Below are 27,187 nucleotides of genomic sequence, written 5' to 3' on the forward strand. Positions count from 1 at the left end.
TCACACTGTAGTAGATGAACAAGTAGAAACCTGAGGGACCCCTTTCTTTACTCCTCTCTGCAAGTGCTAGCCCAGTGAAGAAGTTTCTATTTAGGTCTACCAAAATTCAGCAGACCAAATTGTCTGTGGTCTTACCTCCTTCTCTAACTTCCTTGGAAAAATAAATGAATGAAGTGATATTTTAATCTACAACATTTAGCCCCTCAGAGTAAATCTTATGGAATGAGATTGGGCTTTGTCACTATTGATGATAGATTCAGAGCTCCCATCTTCACTCAAAGGTGAGAATGCAGAATAAAAACTGAAGCTTGAGACCTAGAAAAATTATATAATGAAAGGGAGAAAATGAGCCTAACATTCAAAAAAGGTAAGAGAGAGACAGAGAGAGAGAGAGAGAGAGAGAGAAGAGAGTTAAAAGCATAATCTGAAGTCACTTTTATACTAGAAGACATAATGAAAAATATGCAACTCCATCACACTCCTAAGAAATGAGGAGTTAAATGACCCTGTTAAACAAGAAATGGAGAAGATAGCTAAATCAGAAGGAAAGTGCCACAGGTAAGCAAAACAAAGGAGAAGAAGAATGTTATCACAGAATTATAACTACAGTAGAAGAACCAAAACAGAACTCATGTTAAAAAAAACCCTGAATCAGTAGAGAACTATCTTGAGAAAATCACTCAGAATGAAGAGGGAAGGACTAAGGAAAGAAAATAATCAGAGTGAAGATTGCAGCTAAGGAAATCAAACAATGGATGTTTGGCATATAGTTGATGTGCTTAAAGTAGTAAGAAATGATCAACAAAAAACACACAAAGGGAGATATGCAGTTTGCAAAGGTTCACCATAGGAGACAAATGAATAAAAATTGGTCAACCCCCCAAGGTCTCTCTGAGGAAAGATACAGAACTTTAAGAATAAAAAAGAAAATAATTCTACAGATCAGTATAACACTGTTTAAGGCTCCAGTCACACTACCTGGGTTCAAATTGCATGGCTCTAATGTTAGACAGGTAGTATATAACTTATAAGATTATCAAAGGATGAAATGTGAAAACACTTGCAAAAGATTTAGCCTGTTGTCTGGCATATAATAGGCACTCTGGCATATAATATAATTACTTTCAGCAAGAGGAAATACGTAACCAACAATAGGAATCATCAAGCCAGTCCAAAATTCACATTAGCAGTATGAAAGAATTTCAGTAGGAAAGCTTTGTCCAAGTATTCCTTAAATTGTCAAGTTGCTATTATAAAGGCAAAAGAAAGGCATAGTCAAAAGGGCAAGAATTTGGGAAGTAAATCACCAATAAGCAATTCATGGAAGGGGTCATTTGCAGAAGTATTCCAGCAATGGAAAAGATGAACCAAAAGGAATAGGGAACCTATGGGATTCAAGGGCCATTAGTGAATACGGATCAATTAATTCCTATGTTCTTTTATTTTTTTAATTTTTTTTTTCCACGTTTATTTATTTTTGGGACAGAGAGAGACAGAGCATGAACGGGGGAGGGGCAGAGAGAGAGGGAGACACAGAATCGGAAACAGGCTCCAGGCTCCGAGCCATCAGCCCAGAGCCCGACGCGGGGCTCGAACTCACGGACCGTGAGATCGTGACCTGGCTGAAGTCGGACGCTCAACCGACTGCGCCACCCAGGCGCCCCAATTCCTATGTTCTTAACCCCTAAGAGATTCTGAGAAAGGCATGGACCTTCTCAGAAATAAAATAAAATAAAATAAAATAAAATAAAATAAATATATACATACACAGACACACAGACACGCACATACGCGCGCGCACACACACTCACACACACACACACACACACACACACACACTACATATACATAGAGATGTATGTAGTATTTTAGATTATTCAGAAATCTATGGAAACTAACCCATGGCCTCCTTTGGAATCGATAGATGACAGACCTTGTTTTAAAAATCAATCTAGGGGCGCCTGGGTGGCGCAGTCGGTTAAGCGTCCGACTTCAGCCAGGTCACGATCTCGCGGTCCGTGAGTTCGAGCCCCGCGTCAGGCTCTGGGCTGATGGCTCAGAGCCTGGAGCCTGTTTCCGATTCTGTGTCTCCCTCTCTCTCTGCCCCTCCCCCGTTCATGCTCTGTCTCTCTCTGTCCCCCCAAAAAAAATAAATAAAAACGTTGAAAAAAAAATTTAAAAATCAATCTAAGTTTCAGTAAGTGTTATTGTTGTGATTACAAACAAAAATTAAATGTTAAATTTGTGATGGAATATGTATCTCTATATATAGACAGCTACCTATTTATCTATATGGTATAAAATAACAGTTTAAATATAATAGATATGGGCAAAAACTTCACAATAAGCAAAACACATATGTGTGCACACACAGACATCAGGAAGTGAAGGAGGTGAGTGGCAGGAAAAAAAATGTGTGAAGTGTGTAAATGCGTTTTTCCATTTTTTTTCAGGGAATAAATGAAAAGATATGGCAGATTTTGATAATTTGAATAATATAAAGACATAAAAGTAACATTAAAAAACTTAAGATAAAATATCCATGTACTAGAGATAACAAATTAAATATAGAATATTACAGATAGGTTAATCAAATATGGCAACATTTTAATAATTGGCATTTTGAGACATGACCTATGATCATTCATTATACTATTCTCTCAACTTTACTATGCATTTAAATTTTTTCACAGTAAAACCATGAAAAAAGAGAAGAATAAACAAAAAGATAGTAAAAGCTAAAGAAGAAAAAAATCATAAAACAAATCACAGAAGCTATTGTTAGTTAACTTGCTCTCACAAAACTTAAAAATACATCTCAAAAGGACTAAGTCAAGTAATTTAACTGTCTCTCCTACAAAATTTAAACCCTCTTTAATATAAAAGAAAAAAATCAACAACTCAACAACAGTATTAATGATATGTCTTCTAATTAAAAATGATAAGATATGACATGAGGCAGGAAATTTACCTATAATAAGGTGAAAAATCAATTATAGAAACAAATCTAGAAATGACAGAGTTGATGGAATTACCAAGAATAGATTTTAAAATCACAATTTTAAATATGTTTGAGGATTTTAAAAAAACATTACATAAAGGAGAAAAAATGGAACATATGGGGAAAAATTTCTACAGATTAAAAAATACAACATGTGAAAGGAAAATTTCACTGGCTGAAATTTATAGACACTATGTAATAACATATCAGTCAACTTGAGAGCATAACAAAAGAAATTTTGCAAAATGAAATACAGAGAAAAAAGACTGAGAAACTTACATAGAGCCTCAATGGCTTGTGGGACATTATTAAATGACATAATATGCAAATAATTAAGAGTCCCAGAAGAGAAGTAAGAAAAGGACAGAGAATATATTTAAAGAAATAATGGCTGAAAAATTTCCAAATTTAGTAAAAGCTATAAATTCAAGGAATTTATAGCAAGAAATTCAAGGAACCCTAACATAAATATTAAGAAAAAAACTACATAAAGACACATCATAAACAGATCCAAAAACCCAATAATAAAAGGAAAAGCTTCAAAATATTTACAAAAAAATATATATACATAGACAGGAACACACATAAGAAACACCACAGACCTTTGATGGAAAACAATACAAACAGATGACAGTGAAATGACATATTTAAAGGGCTAAAGGAAAATTTCATCAACCTAGAATTCTTTATCCAACACAACCAGTCTTTGAAAATGAAGATTAAAGAAATACATTTTCAGATAATCACAAATTGAGAGAATTATTAATTGGAGCTCTGCTCTACACTATGAGAAATGCCAAAGAAATTTCTTTATGCTGCAATAAGACACCAAATAGAAACTTGGATCTATATTAGGGAATAAAAAACTGAAGAGAGAATCCATAAGTGGGAAATACAGAATATTTTTTTCTTTTTTAAAACTTTCTTTAAAAGGTAATTGACTTCTCAAATTAAAAAATAATACCAATGAATTGTAAAGTTATAACATAAAGAAAAGATGGGAAGAGGAAAATAAAAGTAAACCTGAAGTATAATATTATTTAAAGATAGAATATAATAACTTAATGATGCATATTGGAAAGCCTAGACCAAATGTGAAAAATAAAACAAAGATATATAGCCCACAAGTCAATGGTAGGGACAAAATGAATCCTAAAATTAATCAATTAATCCAATGAAGGCAGGAAAAGTAGGAAAGGAAAGAAACAATGAGCCAAGGAACAAATAGAAAACAACATATTGATGATTTCATTAAATGTAAATGAGCTAAACACTCCAATTAAAGACAATGTTGTCATTTAAATAAAAGTCCAAACTAGGGGCGCCTGGGTGGCGCAGTCGGTTAAGCGTCAGACTTCAGCCAGGTCACGATCTCACGGTCCGTGAGTTCGAGCCCCGCGTCGGGCTCTGGGCTGATGGCTCAGAGCCTGGAGCCTGTTTCCGATTCTGTGTCTCCCTCTCTCTCTGCCCCTCCCCCGTTCATGCTCTGTCTCTCTCTGTCCCAAAAATAAATAAACGTTGAAAAAAAAAAATTTTAAAAAAAATAAATAAAAGTCCAAACTATATGTTGTCTATAAAACAAATCTTAAATATACAGCCATGAACAACATAAAAGTAAAGTAGAAAATGCCATACAATGAAACAACATTAGGAGAAAGCTGGACTGGCTACACTAATATCAGACAAAGTAGACTTCATAACAATAAATGTTTTCAGAAAGAAAGAGGTGTATTTCATAATGATAAAACAGTCAATTCAATAAGAAGATATGACAATCTTAATTGTGTATGCACCAAATAGCCAAGCCACAAAATACATAAAGTAAAAACTGATACAAATGAAAGGTGAAATAAACAAATTGAGTTACATTTAATTGCATCAATACTTTCAGTTCTTGACAGAATAGACAGAAAACCAGTAAAGATTAAAAAGACCTAAAAAATGTTATCAACCACCATGATTTAATTAATGTTTACAGAACACTGCACCCAACAACAGTGTAATACATATTACTTCCAAATGTACATGGAACATTCACTAAGGTAGATCATATTTGGATAAATTAACAAGTCCTAACAAATATGAGAAGGATTAAAATCATACATATTGTGCTCTCTGACTAGAATGGAATTAATGTAGAAAAAATAAGAAAAGGATATGTAGAAGTTACACAAATATTTGGAAATTAAATAACACATTTCTAAGTAATTAATAATCAAAGGAGACATCACAAGGAAATTTAGAAAAAATTGTCTATAAATTTTTTTAATGTTTATTCATTTTTGAGAGAGAGAGAGAGAGAGCATGAGCCAGAGAGGGGCAGAGAGAGGAAGACACAGAATCCAAAATAGGTTGAGGCTCCGGGCTCTCAGCTGTCAGCACAGAGCTGGACATAGGCTCAAACTCACGAACTGTGAGATCATAACCTGAATCCGAAGTTGGACACTTATATGACTGAACCACCCAGCCACTCCAAAAATATTTTTAACAGAATAGTAACAAAGCACATCACAATTTAGGCAATATAACTAAACAGGGCTTACAGGGAAAGAAATTTAAAGTTAAAATTTTTATATTAGAAGAGAAGGAATATTTGAAATCATTGACCTAGGCTTTCATCTTAAGAATCTAAGAAAAGAAGAGGAAATTAATTCCAAAGTAAGTATAAGGAAGAATATGATAAAGAGCAGGAAGCAATGAAATAGAAAAAAAAAAAAGAAAAAAATCAATGAATCAAAACCTAATTTGTTGGCAACATCAATGAAATTGATTAACTTCTAGCTAAACTGATAAAACACAAATGATCAATATAAGTAATGTGAAAGGGATATTATCACAGATCCTACAAACATAAAAATAATAATATAGGAATGTTATGAACAACTTTATGCCAATAAATTAGGCAACTTAGATAAACTGGACAATGTCTAAATGATAGGTATTATACCAAAACTGATGCAAAAAGAAATAGAAAATTTGAATAGCCCCTTATTTATCAAGGAATTTGAATTTTTAATTAAAAATCTTCCTCAAATGAAAACTTCACCTCCAGATAATTTCATTGGTGAATTTTATTGAACACTTAAAGAATAAGTACTACTAATTTTATAAAATAATTTCTGACTCATTTTATGATATTAGCATCATTTTAATATAAAAACTAAACAAAGACATTACAATAATTAAAAAAATTACAGTTTTTTCTCATAAGTATATGTGTAAAAATCTTCAACAAAATATCAAGTTGAATCCAACAATATATTCAAAGATCATCAACAAAGTAAAGTTTATCCTAGGAATGCAAAGATGATTAAATATTTGAAAATTAATCGCCATCTTAAATGAATAAAAAAGAATATGCATCTGCCATTCTCAATAAATATAAAAGAAACTGACAAAATTCAATGCCTATTCATAATAGAAACTTGTGGCAAATTAAAAATAGATGGGAAATTCTAAACCCAATCACAAGCAACTATGAACACCTACAGACAAATTATATGAATCAAAAATTATATGAATAATTTTTAATATTAGGAACATTATAATATTAGGAACTAATATTAATATTAGGAACACAGCAAAATATCTGTTCTCATCACTTCTGTTTAACAATTGTGTTGAGATCCTAGCCACTGCAGTAAGACAAGAACAAGAAAAGTAGAACTGTGAGAAGTTCTTTGAGATATATCCCAACTGCAAGATTGCTGGCTCATGGGGGGTGTATATATATATATATATATATATATATATATGTATATATATATATATATATATATATATATAATTAAGTGTTAACAGATCATTTTCCAGAATGTCTGCAATATTTTTTGTCATTATGAAAGATAATTTTTTGCTCTATTTTATATTTGGTTATTCATGGTATAGAAAAAATGCTACTGTCTTATAAATTGATCTCAAATCAGGCAACCTATATTTGTAAAATCTATGGATTCTTTTTTTATTAGAATATCCTACCACATACAAATAATATGTGCTTTTGTTTTTTCCTTTCCAGTTCTTAATCTTTTCATTTCTTTTCCTTTAATTTCTTTCAAACATTGGTAAGGACCTAATGTAGAAATAATACGTGTTATTTTGGGCCACAGTGGTTAAGAAACAGGTATGTTCCTTGTTTTCCCCCCCACTTAATGGCAAAGGATTTTGGAATGGGAGTGGAAAGGCAGGGTTAAAGAAGAAGAAGAAGAAGGAGGAGGAGGAGGAGGAGGAGGAGGAAGAGAAGAAGAAGAAGAAGAAGAAGAAGAAGAAGAAGAAGAAGAAGGAGGTTTCATCCCTGAACTACCCTGCAAATAGAATGAAGCCCTGTGAACCCCTGATTGGATTTTTTATGTTAAGCCACTGCATTTAGAAGTCATCTGTTCTAGCAGCTAATGTTAGTATAACTAATACAAAGAAACTTGAAAGTTGGAGATTCACACTCTCTCGTAGGCAAGGGATCTCAATATTATAAAGATATAAAATTTCCTTATGTCAATCTATAATTTTAACACTATCACAATCTCTGGTAGGCTATCGATGGGAGCATGAGAAATTCTTCTAAATTTTATCTATAACAGCAAATATTTGAGAACAAAGATTAAAGCTATATACATATAAATACTTAAGTGCTATATATTTAAATACATATAAAATTGTGGAAATATATATTTATGTATGTACACATTTTTTAAAAATATAATTTATTGCCAAATTGGCTTACATACAACACCCAGTGCTCATCACAAGTGCCCTCCTCAATGCCCATCTCCCATCTTCCCTTTCCCCCACCACCCCCTCCGTCCACCCTCAGTTTGCTCTCTGTATTTAAGCGTCTCTTGTGGTTTGCCTCCCTGCCTCTCTGTCACTATTTTTTTTCCCCTTTCCTTCCCCCACGGTCTTCTGCTAAGTGTCTCAAGATCCACATATGAGTGAAAACATATGATATCTGCCCTCTGACTGACTTATTTCACTCAGCTTAATACCTTCCAGTTCCATCCACATTGCTGCAAATGGCAGGATTTCATCATTTCTCATTGCCAAGTAGTATTCCATTGTATATAGAAACCACAGCTTCTTTACCTATTCATCAGTTGATGGATATTTAGGCTCTTTCCACAATTTGGTTATTGTTGAAAGCACTGCAATAAACATTGGGGTACATGTGCCCCTATGCAATAGCACTCCTGTATCCCTTGGGGAAATTCCTAGTAGTGCTATTGCTGGATCATAGGATAGTTATATTTTTAATTTTTTGAGGAACCTCCACACTGTTTTCCAGAGTAGCTACACCAGTTATTATTCCCACCAACAGTGCAAGAGAGTTCCTATTTCTACACATCTTCACCAGCATCTGTAGTTTCCTGATTTGTTCATTTTAGCCACTCTGACCGGTACACGCACATTTTCAAATGTGATGCTGGTGAAGGAATAGAGACTGATTAACAGAATAGAATGCACAGCATTGAAATATAGAGTCAGCATATGTTAAAGGAAATTTTAATTCAATAAGGGAATAGATGTATTAAAGTAAGCTGAGTGCTTACTTTATAACTTACAACAAAATAAATTTTGAATGAATTGAATATTTAATTTCATTCATTCCACAAGAATGTATTTGTTGAACACCTATTATATGCCAAGCCCCGTTCTAGCTCCTGAAGATAACAGTTAACAAAAAGGACAAAAACTCTCATCATCATGGAGCTTACATTCTAATGGTGGAGACAGAGACAGTAAGACAACTAAATAGGTGAAATATGTAGTGGGGTACATGGTGACAAGTACTGTGGAGGAAAATACAGCAAAAAAGAGAGTTAGTGTTTGTCCAAGAGGTGGGCATGGGATACAACCTAAATGGAAAAAGTGACATTTGAGCAAAGATTTAAAGACAGTGGGAGAGAGAGAAGTTGTACTGCCATTTAGTAATGAAATCATAGAACGAATATAAGAAAACTTAGGTGCCTGTTTCTATAAACTTGGAGTGGAGAAATTTTTTCAAAGCATGACACTGAAGCTGGAAAGCAGAAAGAAAAAAATGGACAAGTTTTGCAACATAAAAATGTAAACAATCTTAAAACTAATAATCTGGGGTGGAAATAGCAACATATTGTCACACTAAGGGTTTATATCTAGGGTGACCATATAATTTATTGTCTAAATCAAGATGCTTTGAGAGTCAAAGGGATACCTTTTATGCTTATGTCAGAAGAATGGATAGAAATTAGAACTGTCTCAGACATACTAAACTGGGTCCTTATAAATAAGACAAAAATCTCAAGAGACAAAGGCACATAAATGACTAAATGCAAATGGCAGTAAACATGAAATTATGTTAGACCTCACTAATAGGAAAGGAAAAATAATTAAAACAACAATGGGGCATCACATTTTGTGCTCATCTATTTTAAAGATGAAAATGTTGATAATGTTTCTGATGAGACTGTCTTGGTGGGATCTCAAAATGGTGTCAATTTAGTTACAGACACTTGGGCAAAATATATGAAATTTTAAATGTCCATATTCTTTAACTCTATGTGTCAAATTACATGGATAAATTCTAAGAAAACAATCAGACAAATAGATAAAGCTATAGTACCGGGGTGTTCAAAGTACAGCTTTTCACAATGGCAAAACAACTGGAAACATCCCAAACATGCATTGAAAGGGTTTGTTTAAACCACTTGTGATATCTTCATACATAAAATATTATACAGCCATATTAATTAAAGTAATGACAGCTACTGTAAAAATCAACATCCCAAATGTCCACATTATAGAAATGTAATTCTCTCTCACATTTAGTCCAGAAGGACTCTTTCCTTTCTCTTTCATCTCTGCTTGAAAACCAGCCAGTTCTTGTGTCAGCCTATCTTTTTTCTCAGAAAACCTTGTTACAATCAGATCACAGTAGCCATCATGTACTCATACTGACTCTTTCCAACAATTTCCCTGAGTTAACAGCCTTGGTATGGGCATGGTCAGCCTTCCAAGTCACTGAAGGCAATGGTTTTCCCAAATGTTTTGCCAGTGCATGATGGAGTACTCAGCCCTCTGGACTGCTGCTCTCCTTGCCATTTGCCACTCTACCGCTAAGCCAGAGGATTCGTAATTTAGGTTTTGGTTATGGAAACACTCCACTTCAAAGCACCAATTTCTTTAAACCTTAAGGTAATGCGAGCTGCTGTTGTAAACAACATAAAATATGTGTCATGGCTCAAACATGATAGGAATTTATTCTCACTCACTTGAAGTCTGATACAAGTGTTTCTAAATGGTGGGCAGTTCTCTGCCAAGCCGTATTACAAGGATCCATTAATCCTTTAAAACTTGGGTCTCCTTCATCTCCTTGACTTCCTGCTCATCAGCAGAAAGACAAACAGAGGAGAGAAGGTACACCCACTTCTTACTTATTTCATTCCAAAGGCAACATGTATTGCTTCTGCTCACAATCTCTTAGCTAAAACTCAGTCACAAAGTGCAGTCAGGCAGGCAGGGCAAGGTAATCTAGCTGAGTAACCAGGAAAAAGAGGAAACGGATTTGGTGACCAATGTGTTAGTCAGGGTGGGCTGACTAATGCTTCAGTGACAACTCTAAACATCTCAGTGGCTTAACCAACAAAAAAATGTATTTCCGGCCCACACAAAATCCAGATGACATTATAGGCAGCTCTCCTCCATGTGATGACTCAGCAATCCAAACCACTCTCCTCTTTTGCCACCATCATCTTGACACAAGGCGTCTTCCATGGCTGCTAAGAAGGCAAGGTGGGAAACTGGAGAATGGTCCACAGAATCTTCACTCCTTCAAGCCAAAAAGCAGCGCTCACTGCTTCTAATCACAATGAGTCCCATGGCCATGCCCACCTGCAGGAGGTGAGAAGTGTAGTCTTCTATATACTCAGAAGGAGAGAGAACCAGGCATTGATAAATGCATGTAATACGTAGCATAACCGGCCAGCCAATCTCTGTCACAGCTACATTAACATGACGATGTTTATGCATATTTGTTTTCATGGATGGCCTTAAAATATGTGTGATGTGGAAATCTGTACAGTGTACAGAAACAGCAATAAGACAATACCACCTTTTACAACTATATGTGTGTGCTTTAGATGAAGGCCAAACCACCTCATCCTATGGAATCCACATGAAATTCACTCCAACCCATTCCACGTTCTCCCTTTCTCCTATTCTCTCTAGAGGCTCTCCCCCTGAGAGCCAGGCATCCATGGAATAGGGGGTAGCAACTGTTTTCTTCATTTCTTTTGGCCTGAAGCTCATGCTGTGGCTGAAGTAGGTCAGTGAGTAATCTTGTCCTCTGCGTTATTCCGGGTTTATATCCCAGCGCTTCACCCCAGAAGTGGCGCAAACATCTTTCCTTGATGTCTTCCAGAAAGCATCACTGAAGGCACTGGAGATTTGGGGAAATAGCAAGGATTACATTTCAGATCCACACAGAAGAAAAATCCACATGAACGTTAGATTTTCCTAGCATGCCATTTTTACAACTCCGTCTCTGGTTCTGAGTACCTGCAGTCCAGCCGTGTATTTGGTCTGCTTGTCTCTTGTCAATCATGGCTCCCATGTCACACTGTTCTCTTTGAATAATAATATCAACATCTTTTCCTAATTGCATTGTATTTATTTATACTGTTGCCTCCAGAAGACAAATTCTGATTTCTTGAAATGACTAATACTAAGTTATGAAAATAATATTAAGTGTATATAGTTATATATAAGTAGTTATACCTGAATGTACACACACACACACATGTACACACACACACACACACACACACACACAAACACATACTGAGAAAGGGAGAGATTTCAAACCAGCATGTTAGGAGCAGTACCTACGTGGTTAGAGTGAAAAATGATTTTTCTCTTTTCGATTTTCCATATGATTTTTACCTTTCCTACAACGAGCAAGTATTAATTCTTTATTAAGAAAGGATAAAAACAATAAAAGCCATTTAAAAATATATTTTTCACCAGTCGTTTCCAAATGTCAGATATTTTGTAAACTCCACGTCTGGTTTCCAGTTCTGAATCAGACTTGCCAAGGACCTCATCATACAAACTGCTGGGTGTTACTAAGATTGTTGAGCCTTACTCACTGCAAGGCCCTGGCAGTCAGTGAGGAGGTGCGCACGTGGGTGGGAGAAAGCAAGGTTAGCATCCCCTTTTGTTTCGCTCTGTCATACTACCCTTTAGGCCAGATCACATGGCACTAAGATCTATATTCCCTAGGGAAACCATCTCCTGAATTTAAAGTCGGAGCAGAGAAGAGGGCAAAGGTGATACGAAACAGAGCTGAAATTTTTAATAGAAAATGCCTCATGGTGCTTACAGAGAGGAAAAGAAGAGACAGAGAGGATTGTGTATTTTAAGGTTGTTTGCAAATCAAACTCCTTTTCCCTGCTAGGTCTCTATAATAATTTCTTATTTCTAAAGGAAAGAAATTCTATAATATTTCTGATGGAGCCTGATGTAGACAACCAGGTAGTTGTTTACTTAAAAGGTAATTGCTTTCTTTAGCTCAGCCTAATGAATTCTGTGTTTGTAAGATTTGAGGTGGAGTAAGATAGGAATACAATGAATGTGTTCATTCAAAGTGTATTGAACACTTGCTCTGTCTGAAGGTCTGGCATTTGAATCAGTAAATAGTGACCCATGAGTGCTGACCAGTATCTGCATGGGATTGGGTGTATTTAGGAGCATGGCCAAGGAAACATCTCAGCCCCATATGAGAAATCATAATTATTAGGTATTTAATAAGTATTAAATAATGAACACATGTAAGAGGTCAAATACAGGTGTGAGAGGTAAGGGCCTTTGAAAGGCCTCTGATAAGGAGACTCCAAAGTGTAAAATATCTGATCCACCACTACACTCCATTGTCTCTGCCCCTGCCATCTGATGACTGATTTGTGAGGCTATAATTCAGGAATGTGTTTAAGGAAGGTGCTCACATGTTCATAGCCCATACGTCAGTGCTTCTCTGAATTTTCTCCAACACACTCAATGAATTCACCCTGAGCTTATCAGCCCCCCAGGTTCCTTGAGCTCTCAAGGAAAGGTGCATACTGATTCCCATGAAGGGCAAGAGACAGTCAGCTGATGGGTGTCACAGTTATTGTAATGCTTTTGGCACTGAGGAGCGGTCTACTTCATAAGTATTCAAGGAAGCGTTTTAGAACAACTTGCCTTCTTCCGTCAGGATAGGCCATTTGTCACTCCAAGTTCAGTGGCTCCTGACATCATTTAAATTTCCCTCATGCAGACTCTGCTGTGGGTTTGGGCAACTCTCCAAGGCAGCAATTCTCCATGCAGTGACTCAGCGAACCAGGCTGCTTTGGTCCCCTTGCTCTGCCATCTCAACGTGAGTCCTCCATGATCACCAAAGCCAGGAAGTGAGTGTTTGGAGAATTCATACCTATTTTCCTATGCTCTGGCCCAGAAGTGACACACCACTTCCAACTGTAGTCCACTGACTAGAGCAATCATATGACCAACCCTAACTAATGAAGGTATAAGAAATGCGCTCAAACACTTGGAATATTTCGAAGCGTTATTATCTCCGATCCTTGTTCGACTTTCTTTTATTCTTCCCAAGGAAAGATTTCATTGCGTTGGCATAGGTACCAATATGGAGATGTCAGTATGGAGCGCTTGTAGCAGGCAGAATTCTATTGGTGTCTCCAAGGTGGCCAACTTTCCTGAGCTCAGAATGTATGTGGTGATCCTGCTGCTCATCCTGCATCCTGGTTCCATCTCCCCAAGAGAAAATACTGCAGCAACTAAAATTTTTGAAACTTGGTCAGGACCCCTTTTCTTAAAACAAAAACAAAAACAGAAACCCCCAAACTGAGGCTTCATACATTTTCCTTCTAGTGCACTCACCAAACACTTTTGGCAACATGCCCAGTGGTCCATGGCTCATGTCTGTACCACAAGAAAGTGTCTAATACAAGAATGCCATCTCCTCACTAAGTATTGATGGGATTGTGACCATGTACCAAGCGGGGCATATAGTGATAGAACTTTCACCTTCAAACACTTTGGGTCTAGCAAGAAAAATCAGTTAATTATTCTAGCACCTCATGTAATAAACTATATAAGGAATCCTGAAGAGATGTGGAAAGGCTAAACTAATTCAAATTAAGAAATCCAGAAAAGGATCCTAGAGACAGTGGCATTCGAACGAGAAAACATGGGAAGAGTGAAGAGAAACTGAAGGTAGATCCTCTGAATTCATGGAGCTGAAAGCATGTTTTGGGTAAGGGGTGGGGGCAGGGGAGGAGTGAAAATGAGGCTGGACAAGTAGGCAGAGCTCCTTCATGAAAGTCCTTATGGCATTTCTCGCAACGAAACCTTCCTGTACCTGGCCTATTTTCAACTTGACCTTGAAATGTGGAAGTAAAGACCCACCCAGGATCTCAGTGGCTCACTTCTTCCCAAATGTTGGGATCTCCTTAATGTAGTCTTAAGATCAGAACCCCAAAGACCAGCTAAAACCTCATTTGCTTCCTCTGGTCTGGAGCCAGCTGGCAAAGTAATAAGCAAATAAAATCAATGCAGTACAACTGGCGACTGGTCACCCAGACATTCTTGCAGTCACTTACGTGTGTGTCCAAGACTATCCTTGTGGCTCACAGCACCCCTTCCCCCATCACCCATGCACCTGGTTCCTTCCGGGAGAATGGACTGCAGGAGTGGCAACCCGCCAGGCTTTTCACCTCTTTGCTCTCCTAGACTGCATAACCCCACGCCGCTCCCACATCTCCCCAGCCTGGGTTTTTGGGGCTTGGCAAGAACGTGGAATTAAATACATGGCAGATGTGCTCGGGGTCAAGGGGCTCTCATTCCTTTGCTGATTTGCAGTTTCTCTGACAGTCTTATTTTGTGCAGGTCCTCTGATTATTTCCTATCCCATCGCACTATGAGGTCTGGAGGTCTGTGAATTTAGCCTTGAGCATATGACCAAACTCAGCAAGCCAGGCAGTGTCAGGGACCCAAGAGCTTGTCTACAAAAGAGATTGAGTAAAATGGCCATCAGTAGCCGGTGATGGGAGAAACCAGTCAGAAGAGAGTATATCTCAGGAGGTGACAGACAATGATAGGTGTTGTAAAGACTTAATGTCAACCAGTATCTTGGCAGTTGAAGTTCAGTTCGCCTAGGGTAAGAGGACATTATCAACCTTGCTAATGCTCTGAGGAATAGATGTGTCTGTTACCTATCCAAGGAGCCCAGGACACTATGGTAATAAATGTTATGCCACCTAACAACAATGGCTATGACCCTGAGATGAATTGTTTGGGGAACAGGTCATATCAGACTGACTTTTAAATAGCTGTCCCCTTTCAACCTCCTGTTTTTCAACTGGGCAACCATTCCTGGCTTAAATGCTACTCCCTATCCCTTAAGGGGGTATATATTTAGGTTTCTATGTGTTTGGACAAAGCATATGCTTTCTTGCCAGATCTGGAGCACTTCCTCAATTTGGATAAGATGGAAAGTGACTGAAATATTTGTATATGGTAATTCTGCACAGAGATTCCTCTGTGGGTCTTAGATTGTTAATGTCTTTAGAAGCCACTTCTCAGGTCCTTTCTCGAGATGGTGAACACAATGGCAGTTGCAGGAAATGATGCTCCTGTGGTCTTACAGCTGTACATAGATTTAAAATTAGGGTGCCATGGGCACTTGATTGGCTCAGTTGGCTCTCGATCTAAGCTCAGGTCTTGATCTCAGGGTTGTGAGTTTAAGCCCCGTGTTGGGCTCCAGGCTGGATGTGGAGCCTATTTAAAAAAATAAAAAATAAAAAAAAATAATAAAATAATAAAATGCGGGTGCCAAAGAATTGCTGTTTTTTTCTTTTTTCTATTCAGTTGGGCGAAGAACACATTTTAACAAGGCAGTTGCTGGCAGTTGTTAATGAAAGGGGATTACCATTTGTGGTAGGCTGAGTATGGCCCCAAAGATATCCACATCCTAATCCCTGGAACCCATGATTATTACCTCATATGGCAAGAGGGACTTGGCAGATGTGATTAAATTAAGAATCTTGAGAGGAGGTGGATTATCCTGGATTATACAGATGGGTCTAAAATGACATCACAAATGTCCTAGTAAAACGAAGGCAGAGGGAGATTTGACTGCAGAAGAGAAGACAATGTGACCACAGAGGCAGTGTTTGGAGTGATGTGGCCACAAGCCAAAGATCACTTAGGGCCGAAAGAAGCTAGAAGAGACAAGGAAGAGATTCTTCCTCTAGGACCTCCAGAAGGCATCAATCCTAATGTCAAGGTTAACACTAGTAACTGTAAGAGAATAAATTTGTGTTGTTTTAAGCCACTATTATTGTGACTATATGTTATAGCAGCCATAGGAAACTGATACACTATCTTACACCAATGGCCTACTTTCAACAATGAAGCCTCCACTATGCAGTTATATCCTTCATGTTTTTTAAAAAATAGATTACCTTTTTTTAAATTGAAGTAGCTGTGCGGGTAGCTATCTATCAGATTTACTTCCTCCCAAATCTAGTTGGCCTGCTTATAACCAAATTCCTTTTTAATTTTTTAATGTTTATTTATTTATTTTGAGGAGTGGAGGGGCAGAGAGAGAGAGGGAGAGAGAATTCCAAGCAGACTCTGTGCTGTCAGCACAGATCCCAATGCGGGGCTTGATCCCACCAACGATGTGATCATGACATGAGCCGAAATCAAGAGCCAGACACTTAATTGACTGAGCCACCCAGGTGCCCCTATAACCAAAAATTTTTAAGGAACTGTGGCCAATGAGGCTCCTGAAGATCAGAAATTCTTGTGCAAGAGAGAAGTGTTTTTGTCACTCACTCCTAGAGGTTTTGACCAATCAGGGTGGCCGTGCTGTGCCCAGGGGCCCTTGTGTACTGCTATACTGAGCAAGCACTGAGCATAATGCATGAGCCATCTGGGGGTCAGTGCTGCTGGTGTGGGGAGACCAGTGATAGAAGAAGCATGATAGACATGTCACAGACCCCTACACTGCCATCCTGAGGTTGAACAGGATGCCACCTTTTCCTACTTTCACACATATTCCTTAGACTCTTCCTTTGGTGCTATACTCACCTTCAATACAAACTGCCCTTGAAATTCACTTAGTTCTGATTGTGTCTTTGTAAACATGCTGGGAGTGGGGACATACAGTGTGATTTGCCTCGGCCCACATACCCTAGGGATATTCTTGGATCCTCCATTCTTGGAGTGGACACAAATTGTTTTTAGTTACGTAGGACCAGGAGAATTTGCAAAGTTATCAACAAGAGCATAGGGTCAGAAAGAAAGAATGAAGCCAAGACAGGGAGCTTTAGAAATGTAATCTCATTTAATTTTCACAATTACCCATAAATTAAGGATACTATGTCAAATTCACAGATAAGCTGAGGACCAGGAAGACTTAAATTACTTGCTCAAAGTTACCCACTTAAGTGCCAGAACTGGGCTCCAAATCCAGACTGGCTTGATTCCAAGGCTCTTGTTTTTCACTACACAATCCTGAAGGCAGCACAGGTTCCTGAACAGAATGTTCTGGGCATCCCAGCCTCTTAGCTCTCACCAAAGAGCCCAGCAAAGAGGAAAAGAAATCCATTCAGAATGCTATTCCCAAGTGACCAGAGGAAAGAGTCTTGTTTTGAAGGCAAAGCCTTTTCTTTAAAACTGTACCCTCTACTCAGCTCATTCCTGAGGAAGGCTCTGGCACATGGAGAACATGGCTTCTTGCTCGGGTGCTGGGTGGAATCCCTGTGGCATTGCTCCAGTAATAACTCTGCCACGGAGATACGCGATCTCTAGCAGTTGTCTGCAAGCATCAGTGCTGTTCCAGTTCGCCTTCCCAACTCCGGTTGTGCTTCACTTCTACCCCACCCTCCACCTGCTCCAGAAGGAGACTGGCAGTGCCCAGAGCTCCAGAAGAAAGGAGTACGGTGAAGTCTGTGTCTCTTGGGGAAAGATTTGTTTTCTGTCATGTCGATGACATGGATGACCCAAGATGAATATCCAAGGACATATCAGAGATAGGTCGGCAGTGGTGCAGGAAAGGAGCAAAGCCTGATTGAGTTTATGAAAGTTTTCCACTAAAGTCAGCAACAGCGCAAATTCAAACCAGGCACAAGGCACTTGAATCTCCCTATGAGTTGTTCATCAAAGGGCTAAAAGAAAGGAAATCTGAGACGGACCAGGGTCTGGCCTAAAAGCTTTCAAGTGATTCCTTTCCGTAAGGAAACTATTTCCTTTGTCTGTGCATGTTCAGGAAAAGTGCCTTTTTGGAACTTGGTTCCCTCTGAATTCAGGTCACAGTTCTTTGGACTAATTAAAAAAAAGAATCATGATATGGAAATGTCTACTGTTCTTCGCACACAAGCACACACACACACTCAGTTACAAATACGTGGTCCTGTTTATTTATTTTGGAATACTATATGATTTTGGTACTTAATCTGGGCTGACTTAAAGTAAGTTTGATAAGGAAGGGCTGTGAAGGAGTTAGCACCCTGGGTATTCAGATTATTGTGACCATACATGCTTAAAATCAGGGAAATCACATGCTATTGTGATACTTCTTACATCCTTTAGAAAAACAGTGAGCCCAGAGCTCAAGTCCACATGTACCTGCATGGGGAAGGAGACTGTTTAGATAGGATTGCACTGATTAGGAGCCAAAAGGAAGAACCAAACCCCACCAGCAAAGGAGCCTTGGCCACCTCCTGACCACAGACTTCCTTTCTTTCGGCACTTTTTCAGACAAAGGGCCCCCAAGGTCTCCGTGTCATTCAATTAAGTCCAGAGGGGTCTTCCCTCAGCCCCTCAAGTTTTCAGCTCCCTGCCTGTGTTCCCTTAAGACACGCCCATGGGTGGCAGACGGGCCAGGACTGAGGTGGGCTAACAGTCAGGGGCATGCTGGTGTGTGTTCTAACTGTGCCTTCACTTAATGGCATTATTCTCTCTCCTGGTTTTTGTTTCTTTCTTTCTGTGCCCCCACCCCCCCCCCAAACCGCTGGTTTCAAATTTCCTTGTTTTCTCTGTAGTCTAATCAAAATCTTAGAAATTAGAGCTGGAAAGGCCTCTTAAACTCGTCTCCTCCACCTCTTGCCAGGGCACGATCGTTCCCTATGGTTAATTTTCCGTAGCTCCAGCCAGGCCTCCCAGAAGGAGTGTCTCTAATCGTGGGGTTCCCACCACTTTCCCTTGGGAGACACCCCCCCTTGCCTCATAGACTTGATGGTAAGGAATACTTTCCGAATACCCAGCCGTCAAATTTCCTTTCTTTCGGTTACTGTAACTCCTCTGAGGCCTCCTCCCCTGGTGGTGGATTTGGGTTCCTGCGCCCACTGCACCCCCTACAGGAGATACTTATTTGATATCCGTATAGAGAAACGGCTATTTTTAAGTAGTTTCTCTTTGGGGGAAATGATTCCAGGGGAATCTGATTCCAGGTCACCCGTCGGTGGACTAAAATTACAAGGTCCTCAATTTAGGAGGCATTCACATTTTTGGGGGGGTAGAGAAACTCTATAAATGAGATACAGTCCAAATTTTGCTCACTAGCTGTCTTTATTTGCGTTAACTAGCTGCTGGAAAATAAGTAGTACGGGCGGTCCTCCTTTATGCTTGTTAACAAAGTGATTGGCTTTATCACAGGGTGACTAGGTGCTTCTGTCTGTTTTTGAGAAGCTAGTCCTTATGGTAGTCCACAAACCTCAGCAGAAAGGATGCCAAACAGTGCTTTCTGCAGACATGGTAGAGTGTTCTGGTTGATGACCCTGCTCTCAGACATGACCAAACCCTTAGTGGAATACGATCCCCCATCAGCCTTTCTCTGGGAAACTTTAAATTTTTTTTATGTTTATTTATTTTTGAGACAGAGAGAGAGAGAACGAGCAGGGGAGGGGCAGAGAGAGGAGACACAGAATCCGAAGCAGGCTCCAGGCTCTGAGCGGTCGGCATACAGCTGAGGTGGGACTTGAACTCAGAAACCGTGAGATCATGACCTGAGCCGAATTTGAATGCTTGACTGCCTGAGCCATCCAGATGCTCCTCTCTGTGAAACTTTAGATTCAGGAAACTTTCAAACAGATCCTGGAGTTTTAGCATAAAGAAGACTTCTTAAAACGAATTCATAATAAATATAAAAAGAGATTGATGACTTTCTGAAAGTCTATTTGAGTAATATAGGAACCAAGTCAGGGTTTTTACAGAGTGCAACAACATTCTTGGAAAGCTGAGAGATCTGCCTGGCTACAAGTTCCTTCCTTATTGCACTGAGGAAAAATACATTAATTAATGAAGAATTGTGTGCAGCTTCCTCTATTTCTATCACGCTACATGTGATTATAACCTGCCTCTCTTTGGGTCTCCTTGGGGTAATTGCCAAAAGCCGAATAAAGTTTGGGGAGCCCAGAAAATTGTCCAGCTGAATGAAAATATCATTTCAGGGGAAAACAGCTTTAATGCTATAAAATCCTCTTCTTTTGTTAAGTTATTGCTCTTCCCTCGTTTGCTTCATGTCTTAGGTTTACACATTTTGCTTTAGCAGTTACTCTCATTTTGAAAACATCCCTTTCTCGGTTGCTTGGCCCTGACCAACCCAGGTGGGAAAAAATTTTGCTTTTAAATATCTTGTTACACCAACAGTTCTTTTCCCCTTAGCAATAATTTTCATCTTCAAACTCATTTTGGGCGTCAGAGTGATTCCCAGTAAGGGATCCCCAAACACCTAGAGGTCCTGAAGGTAGTAATGGGAGTCTATATATTTTACATATTTCAAAAAGCCTAATGGAAATCACATATTTACTCAGAATAAGGCTGCAGAAGAAATCAGCAAAATATCTTTGATTTGGTTAGAAAGAGACTAGAAATACAGCTAGTCTGTGTGTTAAGGACAGACAATTTGTGTGGCTGGGAAAGAGGTCATTGCCATTACAGGGATTTGTGGGTATGACTTGTAGAACTCCAGCTGCTACTCTAGCCCGATTCCTTTGTTTGGTAGATTAACATTTTTGGAGCAAATAGTCTGAGGCAGGAGGAGGGAGAGGAGCAATTTCTTAGAGAGTTTGAGGAGAAGAAAGTCAAGAATCGTCGCTCTATAGTACTCCTTAAATGATGGCTCCATCTTCTCGGCCAGGCACCTTTGCCTTTGATGCCTTTCCAGAAGAAAGGGGAGTCTTACAAGGAATCCAGTGACCCTGGGATTTGTTAGGGCACCTTGTCCGATTTCTCCCTTGCCTCATCCTTCTGATAGGGCAGGAATGTGGTGCAGATTCCAGGGGACTGCTGGTTCTAGTCTCACTCATTGTGGCCTCCACGAGGGCCTTGTTTTTCCTTTCCAGGAACTAAAAGAACATGGCATCATCTATTTCTTCAGTCATCGTGGAAGAGGGAGAATAACCCAGGTATTTTCAATGTTTGAATTCCTTGGAGTATGATGCTTTGTAATCACAAGTTATTATTATCCTATACACGCTCAGAAAATCAAGAACCCAAAGACAGAACCAAATAAGGAGATACTGTCCAAAAAGAGCCCTATATATTTCTGCATATATACATATGCTTGTGTATTTCTACACACATCTACGCATATGTATGCATATCTTACGCACAGGTATACATACGTATGCCTTACGTATACTTGTATACACACACATAGACACACGTACTTTTCCCCTCTTTTTGGTCTGATTTATTAATAATTAGTGTTCCATTAGAAAACGAGTTTTACGTGAACCACACAGTCCTGAAAGCGTTTCAGTGGCAGATCATATTTTACCATTGGGGTTTCAGAAGTCACTGCAGAGTACAATGCCATCTCCATATTCATATTTCAGATCTGTCAAGACACCCGGATAGTTCATGTGATCACATGGATTTCCATTCCAGGCCTTGAGAGACAAGGAGCATGGCCATCACAGAGAGCCGGGGCAATTAAACTGAATCAGCGCTTGGGTCTCAGCGGATGTCCTCTGGGTTACCATGGGGGACGCTGGCTGGTATGAGGTTTAATCAGGCACTAACAGCACCTTGCTGGGAACTTCATGGTTGATAAAGGCAGCCGCATCAGACCAAGTAGCTCCTACTTTTTAAAGAGAAAGCAGCCTCTTTTGAAATGTAAAAAAGGCAGGCTTTGTTGCACCATGCAAGACTGGAGAATCTGAGAGAAGTTGTGGTTTGTTTTCTCCCACGGGCTCCAGCATTTTTCCTGGGTTTTGATAATAAAACGAAAGACGCCCTTTAGGCTACATTTTTAAAGGATCCTCCTCAAGCCCACGGCCTATTCTTCCTTGTGGGTCCCCCTGCTGGGCCCACTGTTAGGTGCGTCTCACTATTACCCCTGTCTTTGTCACGCTGCTTTGTGCACCACATTGGTCACAACCAGGATCTTGTGCCACTGAATATCTGAATGAATGTGCCAAGAAAGAAAGAAAGAAAGAAAGAAAGAAAGAAAGAAAGAAGAAGGTGGGAAGGAAGGAAGGAAGGAAGGAAGGAAGGAAGGAAGGAAGGAAGGAGAGAGGAAGGAAAAGAAGAAAAGGAAATACTGTCCAAACACAGCCCAAGTACACATAAATGGGGCCTCTTCTGAGGTCTCTAACTGCTCTTGTCTCTGAGAAGAAGTTATTCTTTGCCTTGGAGTTTCAATTTTCCTTAACTCTTTTCCAATAGTTTTTATTCCCCACAGAGGTGGGTGGTTGATGGCCCTATTAAAAGAGGCCCTTAATTTGCCTACATGTATACTGACCACATCATTTATGGTTAAAACCAGGAGCCTTTAAAGAGTGAAAGGGGGTGTTATAAACAATCCCCCCCAGGGACAAGAGGCATAGCTCAGGACTGTCACAGGCCAGCTAAGACATGGGGCCCCCCAGTCCCCTGGCAGGTGTCACAGGCCCTGGCAGCACAGCCCACATGTCCTCATACACGGCCTCTGTCCTAACCTCGGACGCTTGTCTTGGAGAATCATAAGCTAAGAGAGTCCACGTAGCAAAACCACATAGGAATCCCAACTATCGAGATCAGGGATTTACAGTTGAGAAAATAAAGAGATACACTGGCATTTCTTTCACAACTGAGAGCTCTGTCTTCTTTCCCAGAGTTACTTAACACTAGTGGTGTGTCTTTACCTACCCCTGTTTCCTCCTCTTCTCTCTCTCTTCTTCCTCCCTGTCTCTCTTTCCTGACTCAGACATACAGCAGGTCCATTGTGACGGGGTTACTGAGGGTGTCCGTCCCCAACATCTCGCTCCTCCGTAGCTCCCAGGGACCTTCACAAAAAGCACATTTAGCACCTTCCCACTGCCGGCTCGGGGTTTTAGCCCCTGCCTTCTCATCAGATTCTTCTAGAGCTGCTGACCCACGGTGACAGTGCTGGGACCCACGAAGGAAATAGCCACTGCTCACCTGCTAACCATTCTGAAGACCCGAAGCACCTTTTGGGGCCGGTGGGGGTCAGGAAGGGAATGGGGTGCAACACCTTGGCCACTCGCCACCAGTTACATTACCCCATCCTTACAGCCTTTGCCTGCAGCTCTGGTCCCAAGAAGGGAAAGGTGCCAAAATCCCTCCTCAAAAGCTCTTAGTTACTGTCACAGGGTTGGGTTTTTCCCTCTCCACATTTTAATTCCACTTAATTATCGTATTCCCTTTCAAATGAGATTAGGAGGAAGAAGAGTTAAAGAAGAAGGGGTAACAGGAAATCCGAGGCACTTCTAGGGAATATTCCTGGGGTGAAATAACAGGGTGACAGTTATTTTGAGACAAAGGGGAGGAGTGGGAGACTGGTGACACGATTGGGATAATGAAATATTGGTGACAAAAAGGTCCAGGAATGTGATCAAGTGTCAGAGGGCCCTTGAAGGAAAGAATTCCCTGTTTACTCCCCGCGAGTCTGTTTTTAAAGCCAGTTCTTAAAAACTAAAACAAAACTTTGTGTCTGTTGTCACAATTTCTCTCCAGCGTGAAACATGACAGTATTTAAGCCTTCATTGACACATCTGTAATGCCCCAAAGAGAAAGGGGTTAATGGAAAAGGTTGCAAACCTTCCAGTACACGGGGCTTGAATCAGGCGTACGTGCACGTTCCTGTGTCTGTGTGTGTGTGTTTATTCCTGGGCTTTTCTTTCCAGAAGATGTTGACGGTGGCTGCACTGTATCTTAACTGTCAAGCTATTTTTTCCTTGCTAGCTTTCATTTGTGTTTTTCTTCACCTTTTGGAGACCCCTTACCTCTCCTCTCTTAAATCTACACTCACCACAGAGCAGACATAATCCCAGATTTTCAGTAAATCAACACTATTTGCTCCCCACTGACTGAGAGAATTTGATACTGACAGACTGTTATACCTAAAAGAAAAATACTGCTATGGTTCCTCTCCTATTCTTCGCCTGGAAGGGAACGCAGGGAGGAGTGTGTGTGGTATCCATTATAAATTAGGTAACCCGGGCCCCGTTATTCTTCACGTGTATTTCATGAAAGTGGGTGCATATGTTACCCTATCCTTGTCCACATCTTTGACCAAACAAACCCCAGTACCTGGAGTATTTCCAAACGCAATTAACTCCCTTCAGTAAGGGCACGGGTGATTTATTCAGACTGCGGCAAGAGTAGAGTCCACTGCCCGAGACAATGCACGCCCCACCATGCGTGAGACAGAGGCTGCCACATGGGGCCTCTGAACGCCACACGTTGACAGTTCTGGGCTCCATCTTGTGGAGGCACATTCTGGGGAGGGGGACGAAAGAGCAGTTTTCTTTGTGATTCATCTCTGCATCCATGATGGGCATGGTGGCAGATTCAGACTTTGTGTTCCTGGGTCGGAATTACTGAACAGAACTGTCTTGAAGGTTTCTGACCCTCTGAATTTAGACATCAGGTCGTGAGCTCATGCTTAAAGTTAGAACCGACTCCGTGCCGGATACGAGACTTCTGCCCCCAATATGTCCCAGTCTGCCTCAGGGAGGTATCCAACAGCTGCATGCTCAGGCCGGAGGCCAGTGAGGTGCCAGGTAGGCGTGATGTAGGCTTCAGAGCGGGAAAAATGCCTCAGGCACAGTAATTGGCAGCCATAGTCTTGGTGACCTCAGTCATCACCAAGACCAGTGACCAAGGGAGACTGAGTCGTTGTTTATTACTTTGAAGAGCGTGGATAAGATATCATAAACTGTTTGAGGACAGTTTTTCCAAGGAACAAACACCAGGAGCGATATGTGCTCTGAAGGTATATGCAGGAAGGGGAAGAGGTTTTACCATCAATTATACCTGTGAAATGATGCAAATGTACCCCCCCCCCGGAAATTCTCACACCATATTCATTTATTAAAGGCAATGAGAAATCTTTCAACATAAAGCTAAACGTGGCATTTCCCATATTTATTTGGTCTGAGGACTTCCTACTCCTCAGCCTTCAGAATACCTATTGATATTCTGGGAATGACTGGCTCGGGCACCAATCTGTTCCTGGTGCCTATCACTGCCCAGCACTGAGAAAGCAGTCGGTATGGTTTCACAAATATGGATTCAGCCCCAGGCATTGGTCTAGGTCCTGGGGACATAGAAACGACTTGAACAGACAATTCCTGCCCTAATCTAGTCTATCCCAAGCTCAGTTTGATCGATGAGGGTTCAATACCAGCCCAATCCGTTAGGGTCACTACAAGTGAAACGGAACCAGCCTGGGGCACGCAGATGAAGTGCCTGTGGGAGTCCCCAGCCATGCCCACGGGGCTTTTTGGGTAGAATGTGGTCACCCTCTGCCACGGCAGGTTCCTGGACATTGCTACATTCAGCAGCAAGCACACCACCAGACTACTTTGCAGGGCATCAAGCTTTTGTCTGTCAATCCCAGCTCTGTGGCTGCCACAGCATGTGAGTCAGGAGGTAAAATCACTCATTTTCACTCTACCTCGGTTTCCTAACATGTAGCAAATAGGGATGATTAATAATATTCATCTCCCATTTCATATCCCCTTTGGGAGATGCCAACCTCTCTGTAACACATAATATAGTGCCTGGGCCCTCTGGGCATTCAAGACTATTTAAATTATTACATAAAAGCAGAATTCCATTCCTCCTATTTCATCCTTTTCAGCCTCTATATGTATTTTTTTTCCATAGGCAATGTTTCTCTTCTGGTTTCTGTTTTGTTTTCTGAGGGCAACGTCTGATGAAAGAAAACAATCACCTCTTCCTCTGTGAAGTTAAAAATCCCCCAACTTCTCCTTTGGTGCCCAGCCATCCCACTGAGTGTCAGCATGCATCTGTCTCCTTCACTCATTTTCCTTGGACCCTCTCTGTGTTTTTAGTAATTGATTAGGGGCCCTGCAGAGGTCTCCTCCACACCCTGTGGTCTGTTTCATTTGTGATGACCACACCTCCCTCACAACCCACTGAGATGTCAAAAGCTGCTATTCAGAGACTGGCTGATCAATTGAAGTAGGTTTTGGCTGGGAAGAGTCCCATCTCTCTGCCTTTCCTCCCCAGTGCCTGGATCTTGCTGAGATCCTCCTGATCTTGGGGACTTGGCAAGCAGAGAGCTCAAACTCAAAAGTGCTGGGACAGTGATGTGGGGGTTGCCTTTCTGTGTGGGAGGCAGGTCTCTGTCCCAACTCCCAGCACTCGTGACCTTGCTGAGAAGTACTGAGCATGCGTCAGTCACAGATCAGCTCTTATCTCCCTTGAGTCCTTATCTTGCTCTACTGGTTAGGGACCTAGGTTCCTAGGACCTAGGACTCAGCCTCTGGGTTGAAGCCTGCATTTTTGCATAACCCCACCCCCCACCCACCCCTTCCACTGGATGGACCAGAGGTGCTGATGATCAGTAACAAGTCCTAGATCCTTTTACCTCCTGTCATCACTGCCACACATCAGTCAGTGCATTATTTGTCCATGTTCTTGGAGGCAAGCCCAAGAGATGGCAGAGAGAGAAAGAACACACTGACTCTGAGAACTTGAGAGGGCTAGCCCATTCAGGAAGCTACTGTGAATGGACCCTTGGGGGAAAGGTGCTCTTCTAGAAGTTTTAAGTAAGCTCTTCTAAGGTGCCAGATGGCACCTTATGCCATGTACTGAATGCCAGACACTCAGAAATTGTGTGGTGACACAAGTGAGTGCCTGTAAAGCTGGTGAGATTTTAAATAAGGTCTGTGGATT

This window comes from Lynx rufus, unplaced genomic scaffold (genome assembly GCF_022079265.1).
Source record: "Lynx rufus isolate CCGP_SWC_20201006 ecotype Redwood Valley unplaced genomic scaffold, mLynRuf1.p SCAF_22, whole genome shotgun sequence".
Classification (NCBI taxonomy): Eukaryota; Metazoa; Chordata; class Mammalia; order Carnivora; family Felidae; genus Lynx; species Lynx rufus.